The sequence below is a fragment of the Boleophthalmus pectinirostris genome, unplaced genomic scaffold (genome assembly GCF_026225935.1).
Source record: "Boleophthalmus pectinirostris isolate CB_2022bp ecotype Guang Dong unplaced genomic scaffold, ASM2622593v1 HiC_scaffold_10, whole genome shotgun sequence".
NCBI classification, from domain to species: Eukaryota; Metazoa; Chordata; class Actinopteri; order Gobiiformes; family Gobiidae; genus Boleophthalmus; species Boleophthalmus pectinirostris.
This window is the reverse complement of record NW_026570971.1, coordinates 28,510,927-28,520,370: the sequence shown is the minus strand read 5'-3', so window position 1 is coordinate 28,520,370 and position 9,444 is coordinate 28,510,927. Positions and strand designations below refer to the sequence as shown.

General features: G+C 37.9%; 1 pseudogene; it reads left to right on the top strand.

The window, feature by feature from the left end:
• The first annotated feature begins 3,025 nt into the window (after positions 1–3,025).
• Positions 3,026–8,653, top strand: LOC129409419 (GTPase IMAP family member 4-like; annotated as a pseudogene).
• The last annotated feature ends 791 nt before the right edge of the window (positions 8,654–9,444 follow it).

Here is a 9,444-nt window from a genome sequence, read left to right as displayed (position 1 = left end):
ACTGATACTGAGGGATGAGAATCCAAAGGAGAAAATACAAAATACAAAAATGTGAACGTGAAACTAAACAAAAATATCTACATCTATGTCTATTTGAAAAAACAAAACAAACAAACAAACAAAAACAAAAAAAAAAATCTTTAGGATTTAGTTGTTCTCAAAAATATTGAAATTAAACTGCTATAAAAATAAAGACAATGCATGACTCTTGTCTTTAGATCCTCAACCCTCTTTATGCTTCATGCTCTTTACTAGATCACAGTGCTTTTTTTGTAAGTGGATTAAAGTTTTTTTTTTTTTTTTTTAAATCACTGTGAGCATATACAACAACAAAAAAGTCAAAGATGGAAACATAACACAAGTAAAAGTACTGTTATTGCAAAATACTACACTCTTAATTAAAGCTCTCCAAATCTGTGTGAACTGTGTAATGGCATCAGCATATATTCTCACAGGCATTTCTTATTTTAGCCTTGTTCTTATGTTACAATAACCTTAGTGTTGATCATTTACCTGCTAAGATAATGATTACGCTGTAATGCTTTAACCATGGGACCTGTACTCCCTGTAACATTCCTGTTCTTCTATGTACTTCTATGGTCTCCTTATTTCTATTATGTGCAGTTCAAGGATGTGAGAGGGTTTGTGTGGGAGTGACCAACCTGCGGAAAAGGTGGTCGAATTGTTAAGATGTAACTTCTTCCCATATTAATGCAAGAATAAAATAAAACATAAACACAGATGGACTCATGACTCTTATTTCCTTCTCACCAAATTGTACAAGAAGTTTTAATACAACAGTTTTCTACTCTGAAGTGCATTTTAAAAGGGGTCTTTCAGTTCTGTGTGTGTGTGTGTGTGTGTGTGTGTGTGTGTGTGTGTGTGTGTGTGTGTGTGTGTGTGTGCGTGTGCGCGTGTGTGTGAGTGTTATGTTTTTTTTTAACCCTGCGATGGGGAGAGCTACATGACTTTGAGCTCAAGAGGCTGGAGTCCATGAAGAGGCCAATCAGGCTACAGGAGCATAATGACACATAAATGACACGTAAATATTGGACACTCAAATAAAATGTAAAATGTACAATCAACGCTTCCATCTAGTGGACATGGGGAAGGTGATTTTCAAGCAAACTCTCACCAACTCCTGCACCTTCACCGGACAAAAGAACATTTTGGGGACTTGAACTTGAATGTTGATCATTGGTTGTGAAGATGCAGGGGTTGGTGAAAGTTTGCTTCAGAATCCACCTTCCCCTTGTCCACAGATGGAATCCACTGCTTCACCTGACACTTATCTTTGACATATCTTCCACTCTTTAACCACTAGATGGCAGCCTTGACTATACATTTTACCTCTTCCTCTTCATGGACTCCAGCCTCTGCAGCCCAAACTCATGTCCTTCTCTCCATCACAGAGTCATTTACTCAGTTTTTATGCACAGAGCACTAAACAGGATTCAAACACTCCAGTCTGTTATCACATCATGGCTAAAATCTGACTTGAAAGAACTTATCTAAAATGTTTTCAGAGACAAACTATTTGTTGTCCAAACGTTTAAAGGATCTGACCTGCAACTTTGGCAGGTAGCATCACCTGTCTCCATGGCAGAGATAAGTTTCATAGTAAACTGTATTCATCAGTCTCACCTCTTTTAAAGGTGTGTTCATCATTTGGTTAATTTAGCATAAGTGGTGAAATTAGTGTCTTTTTAAAAAATATAATAAATAAATAAATACATTCATTATATATATATATATATATATATATATATATATATATATATATATATATATATATATATACACACACACACAGTGATTTTTATGTATTTATTTATTATTATTATTTATTTTATTGCAGTGTTCACATTGAATCCTAAATGTGAACGATTTTCATATAGATATTTTTGTCATATAATTTTTGTGATAATTTGGGAGTATAAGAACAAACTTGTTCAATATTTGCATTTTCTCCTTTGGATTCTCATCCCTCAGTATCAGTCACATGGCCCATTTGTGACTCGTCCAGTCCTTCCTCCAGTTACCCCTCCAACTATTGCACCTACTAATGCCCAAAAAGGACCATGGAGTGAACAAACTAATGCCCTTGTTGTAGTACCAGCCACAATATTCCTTGCTGTCATCGTGCCATCCCACCCATCCTGATGCATTTCTGAACATTTTCTGAACATCGGAATCTATCTGAAGGGCAAATTGTCAAAAAGTCGCCCTAAAAACCAAACACAGCAGTAATAGAAACCTAAAAGGAGAAATTTATACAGATTTTATTCCATGGAATATCTTGAATAATATGGACTAAATATCCCCCAGCAGGATTTCCTTTATATCAGATCGTTTCTCGGAAGCAGAGTGTGACGTAACAAAACTGAAAGTGAAACTAGACTCTAGACCAGGGGTGTCAAACTCATTTTAGTCCGGGGGCCGTATCCAACCTGCTTTGATCCCAAAGGGGCCGTATCAGAAAACTCATGGCATATATAACCCCAAAATAGCAATAAGTTCAAATATTTGTGCAAAGAAACACAAATCTATTATAGAAATCTTTTTTTAATTGATGAACTCTTTCTTTTACAAAATATTATATTATTATGCACAACCTGAAACTTTAAGAAAAATGCAATTTCGACACAATGTTTTAACATTAACTTGTATGCAAATAGGAATAAGTCAATTTTTCTTGGAAAATCCTGCTTTCGGCGTCCACTTTTCTCATTTTTGACATTTTGCTGATGAGGGTGTCACAGTCAACAGTCAAAACGATCGTCCTTTAAGAGCGTTTGGAAAGATGCAAGTCTTCATTTGTGCTGCTCTGGTGGGAGGGGCCACGCACGGAGACACTGGAGATGCTGCTATGCTCAGCACCGCAGAAAATTACAGCCGAGGGCCACATTAAAGGTCTTGGAGGGCCGAATCCGGCCCCCGGGCTGTATGTTTGACACCCACACTGTTTAAAAGAGAAGAGCAGACAGGAGCAGGAGACATTGGACCAGACTGAAGCACATGGACAATGTCTACTAAAGACTTTTCCAACATGAGTTCAGGTCAGACTTTAAGATTATTTTGTCTGAAACTACAAATTTAACTTTGCAATAATTTTGCAGTCTTAATGTATTACCTCATGATTAATACAAGATTAAATACATTTTCTACAATGTATTTAATGGAATATAATTTGTACAGATTATCCTTCCTTTCCTAATCTCCTTTTATGTTTTCTATTGGAATGTCCCATGGTTTGATTATTGTTAAAAATGTAAACTTAAAGCCGAATTGGGTTAAAATGTCTGTAACTTAAAATCAAGGGGAGAGAGAATCCGTGTAGAGCCTCTGCAGCAACAAATGGGCATTTCTTCTGCGGAAATATAAAAGGGCGTTCCCACAATAGACAGTTTCTCCAACAGCTCCTGTCGAAAGGGTGGGGGCCCCACTATCTCCCGGCCAAGGCGGAGCTCCTCCTCACTGGATTCAGCATCGTGGTGCCCTTCTTTGGTTGCTGATCGGCCCTCGTGTTCTCGCTCTGTCCCCTCGGTGCCTGGACACAGGAAATATCCCGGCAGCGCTCAGCGCAACACACTGTAGCATATAGCCAAAGGCCATCGAGCTGGAGCACCACGCACAAGTGTCAAACGCTTACAGGCATAGCGGAGTTTGTCACTCCGCCTCTGCGTTACTCCGGTGTTGTGGTGCTCCGATCCGGCCCGTGATCTGACTTATGGCGGTGGCTGCTCTTTAGCAGTGTGCTCTCAACTCCAGGCCCACTCTCTTGGTCAGGCTTATGTTCCCCTTTTTATTTCCCTCTCTACCCGCCCTGCTCCAGGTGCCTTAATTTCTACAGGTACTCATTGGCAGAGAGGTCACGTGGATGGGGGTATAGGGTGGTGCTAATGTAGGCTTCAAAATGAAATAAGACTCCACAGCAAAAACAGATAAAAACAGGAGAAGCGGAGGACGTCCGGTGTATTCCAGTTCTCCATGTGATCATGTCAAGATGTGATTTGTTTACTCTGGTGTTTACGTATTTGCGCCACCCTCAGGCCACATCAGGCATATGCACGCCAAGATGTTTTATCAGTTGTATCTGACGTACCGTTTCATTTGCAGATTCGACAAGAACATATGCCGTCCTCAATCAAACTTGTGTCTAACATGACTGCGATTAATACATGGCTGAAGAACAAAGTAAATGAATGGTGCATTTGTTTGCTGTGATTGTGATTGTTCTTCTTAAATAATAGTTTTCCTCATCGTGATTTTGACAGTAGCCGTATTTGACACCAACCCATAGGAGTTTGAACCAGGTTTGGTAATTTGGACTATAGCGACACAGGGTGACTCACTCACACAGCAGACAGCACAGGACACAGCACAAACAATTTTAATAAGAGTGGTAAATTGTCCAAAGTGGGTGTCACAAGATAAGACGCTCTGCCAGGTGTCACATTAAGACATGGAAGCAAAGTTTGCGATGTAGCCTTTTAAAACACCATCATGTACCCCTGTGCAGACTTTAGTTCAGTGCTGTAATGCACACACGATTCACATGGTACAGGACAGACTTGCACTTTTAAAAACAGTGCTAACTTCGTGTTAAATGTAGCTTTCACAAGTTAACATGCCTCCAATGTGATTGTAACACACATGACAGATATAGGTGCTGAAAAAGATTTAAGATGTGTTGGTGTAGTTTGGAGGTATGAACATTGGACTTATTATTTTTCTTCACTGCTAATGTGAGTTCGAGACCCACGCACCCTCTTCCTCATATTGTTATAGCCTGTTTATCGTAGTCATTAAAGGACACCAAACAACTCATAGTCTTATATACAACTGCACCATTCATTTATTTTATTTTGAAGCCATGTATTAATCACAGTTGTTGAACAACTGTTTTTCATAAATTCCAAAGCATTAAGGAGGTCACATCACATGTCACATTCCTCCAGAATGTAAGGGCTGTGTGGGTTCCCTGTGGCTGAAATCCAAGTTAATACAATATTTTATCTTTCAAAGCCATATTTATTGGGTTTTTGATAACAAAAACATTTAACCATCTCTAAAGATCTGTAAGTGTCATATCATAATGAAAAATAAATGCTGCATGGAAGTGACGCTTAACCTCAAACACTTAACAGAGATTTACCTTAAATTGTTAAAACTTATTCAAAGTGCTCTTAAGTGCAGCTGCTGCCATATTTGCATGAACGTGTACATGTCAAATCTGCCTTTGCACACTTGCTTCACCCAGCACAGACTACTCTGCATCCACACTTGATAAGTTCACAGCATGCGTCCTTTGCTGGTGGAGCATGGACCATGACTGTAACCACTGACTGACATCACACTTCCATCACCAGTCTGCAGGACTGAGGAGATCTGGTGTCTTAAAAAATTTAAATTCTTAATGGTGCATTTTAAATTTTTTGGTGGGGGGTCCACAACCTGCATCTTTCATGAAGATATTATATCTTTGGCTGGAATGTTCCACTGTATGGCATTAAATATATCAGTCTGTGTTTATTCAGTTAAGGATTAAACATGTGTTTATTGTTCAAATACATAAAATGCAGATATTCTTACATTTAGCAGGGTCTCGTGCTTGTCACCAGGGACATGGATAAGGTTAATGTCATACTGTGAAAGCAAAGCAATAACATCTCCATGGAGACAAGCAGGTATCTTACCTTCCACTGGAAATGTTACACTGTGCACCTTTGAAGATGTTATGTGAAGAGAAAAAACAAAACATGATTTCAGCAGTTTAAGCAAAATTAAGCAATATTTATTTAATTAGACTTTAATTTTATCATTTGAAGCTAAAACATAGTAAATGTTGTTGTCTTTATAATGGGTTTATATCTTTATTTTTTATATCTTTATTATATATTATAGTCTGAACATCTACAGCTCATTCCAGACTGAGAGATCGAAATGAAAATACGACACCATCACAAAACCTGGTCGAATCTCACTTTAATTTGGTCATAATCCCAAATCACCATGTCCACAGTTTCAAAGGTGTTCTTAGTCTGGTGTGGGATCACTGCAGAGCCGTCCACCTCTGCTGTTGTCATTATTGTTATTATGATACTGTGATGTGTTTTAGGGGGGATAAATTAATTTGGTGATGGTTGTTGTTTATTCGTGGCAAATGCCAAATTTAAATCTGTCACTGTGACCCTTTAGAAGACAAAGCAAGAGCAGATGCTGCTAATCTAACATTCATTTATTATGGTAAGGATAATATAATGCAAGGTCATTTACATATAGGCAATTTGAACATTAATGCATAGAGATTTTTGGGGCATAAGTTTCTTGGTAGTATTAAAGATGTACTATGTAACTTTTCTGCTGGGAGCGATAAGTATCAGATCAGTATGGCATTAAACTTGTCTATCTCCTTGGAGACAAGCCGGTGGCACAACCAGGCCATGTTTACAGGTCAGATCTATGGAGAGGTGACCCCACTCACAATAAGAAATCATGTTTATTTCAAGGTATTTTTGAGTAATAAAATAAAATAAAATGTAGGTTATATAAATAAGTTTAATGATATACTGCTGAATATTCCAGCTAAAGCAATGAAATCTCCATGGTAACAAGCAGGCATAATGTCCACAACAAGACTGCATTAACCTGTTACCACCCACCTCATTTTGGTGTGTGCACAATAGCACTACATACCCAAGTGCCATAGCTTATTAAAAGAAAACCTTAGAACCCACATGCTTGTGTGAGGCACCATTTTAAAGCTTAGGCCTTCTAGTTTCTGTAGATATGTACATGAAGACTGTGAGTGCTGCCTAACCTACAGTACAGTCAATTAAATTAATATTGTGGATGAAACAGGTATGTTTTTGATGAGGAAGCAGCATTATACCATAGACCAGAAAATAGTCTAATATGAGCCCTTTAAACATTTCTGTCAATTATAATGTAAAACTAAAATATCGGAATATAGATGACCTTGTACAGACTGCTTTGTTGAATTGGTCAATCATTGTTTGTTCTGTTCTGTAAATATAACAGGAGGACTATGCAATGTATGATGGGACATTTCATCCAAAACAGTGCTACAGTCAGAGAGGAAGGAGGACACTTGAATAGTTTTATGGAGCTTTAATGTTTTTTCTGTCTGTCTGGTTTATAAAAACATTTAAATGATATTACTGACTGAAATGATTGTAAAAGAGTAGTGAGGTCTAACACATATAATCAGCATGTGAATGGCTGTTAAACAATGTATGTCCACAATCACATATAAATATTTCAGTCAAGTTAATAAAATAAACTGGCATCAGAACATTTACACAACAATTAAAGAAACCAAACTGATTTATAAGCCCACCTCTATCACAGATGCAGACTTAGATAAAGGGACTGAACTGAAGCTACATCATTTAGGCTAAAAAAATAACAGCTTTACCATGGTAACTACACTGTGACCCTTTAGTTACCCAACAAAAACTGAACTAAATACAAGGGAATTTACAGGAGTTCTTTTCTTTTTTTTTCAATTGCTATTCAGATCTATTGAGAAATTACTTAATGAAATAATAAAATGTAAAACTGCTGCTGTATCACATTCTGTTGATACTCAGTATTCTCACGGGTGTGAATTGTTTTTTATTTTTATTGTGACAGGCCGAAGACTCGTTCTGGTGGGGAAAAACTGGAGTGGGGAAGAGCGCTGCTGGGAACACCATCCTTGGACGAAAGGCGTTTGTGTCGGAGCTGTGTCCCTCCTCTGTCACAGCCGAATGCCATAAAGATGAAGAAACCATTGCTGGTCGACAAATTGCTGTAATCGATACTCCAGGGCTTTACGACACAAACATTAAGAAAGAAGAAATTGTGAACCGAATCATAATGTGCATTTCCCTGTGTGCGCCTGGTCCACATGCATTTGTGATCTGTGTACAGCTTGGAAGGTTCACCGAAGAAGAGAAAAATACTGTTGAAATTATCCAGAAAGTCTTCGGAGAAGAGGCAGCAAACTACACCATGGTTTTGTTCACACGCGGTGATGATCTAGAGGATGGTAGTATTGAGTCTTTCATAAAGGCAAATAAAGATTTATCAGAGTTCATCCAGACATGCCACAACCGCTATCACGTCTTCAACAATAAAATCAAAGACGAGAAACAAGTAGATACATTTTTGGATAAAATTGAGAAGAAGATGATACAAAATAATGGAGGAAGGTATTACACCAATGAGATGTTCAAGCTAGCAGAGGAGGCCATCAAGAAAGAGGAGGAACGACGTTTAAAAGAGTTAGAAGACCAAGAGAAGAAGAAATACGAGGAAATAAGTGAGGAAATACGCGCTGAGATTCGGAAGGAAGCGGAGAGGTCAAATGACTTCACGAAAGGGAATGTTATGGCTGGTGCTGGAACAGGGGCAGCAGTTGGTTCAGTCTTAGGGCCGATTGGGGCGATAATAGGTGGATTAATTGGAGGAGCTGTGGGAGGAGTCGTAAAAAAGCAGTGTGTAATACAATAAACTGATACTGAGGGATGAGAATCCAAAGGAGAAAATACAAAATACAAAAATGTGGAATGAGCTCCTTTTACTCCCAAATTATCACAGAAACTAAACAAAAATATCTAAATCTATGTCTATATGGAAAAAAAAAACAAAAAAAAAAAACTTTAGGATTTAGTTGTTCCCAAAAATGTTGAAATTAAACAAATATAAAAATAAAGCCAATGCATGACTCTTGTCTTTAGATCCTCAACCCTCTTTATGCTTCATGCTCTTTACTAGATCACAGTGCTTTTTTTGTAATTGGATTGAAGTTTTGTTAAATCACTGTGAGCATATACAACAAAAAAGTCACTGATGAAAAATAACACAAGTAAAAGTACTGCTTACTTGCAAAATACTACACACTCTTAAAGCTCTCCAAATCTGTGTGAACTGTGTAATGGCAACAGCATATATTCTGACAGGCATTTCTTATTTTAGCCATGTTCTTATGTTACAATAACTTTAGTTTTGATCATTTACCTGCTAAGATAATGATCACGCTGTAATGCTTTAACCATGGGACCTGTACTCCCTGTAACATTGCTGTTCTTCTATGTACTTCTACCTGTGGAAAAGGTGGTCAGATTGTTAAGCTGTAACTTCTTCCCTTATTAATGCAAGAATAAAAAAACTACAAAGACAGATGGACTCATGACTCTTATTTTCTTCTCACCAAATTGTACAAGAAGTTTTATTACAACAGTTTTCTACTCTGAAGTGCATTTTAAAAGGGGGTTTTCAGTTCCGTGTGTGTGTGTTTTTTTTTTGTTTGTGTGATGGACAGAGGGACATGAGTTTGAGCTGCAGATGCTGGAGTCCATGAAGAGACCAATCAGGCAACAGGAGCATAATGACACATGTAAATACTGGACACTTGAATAAACAGCAGGACACAGG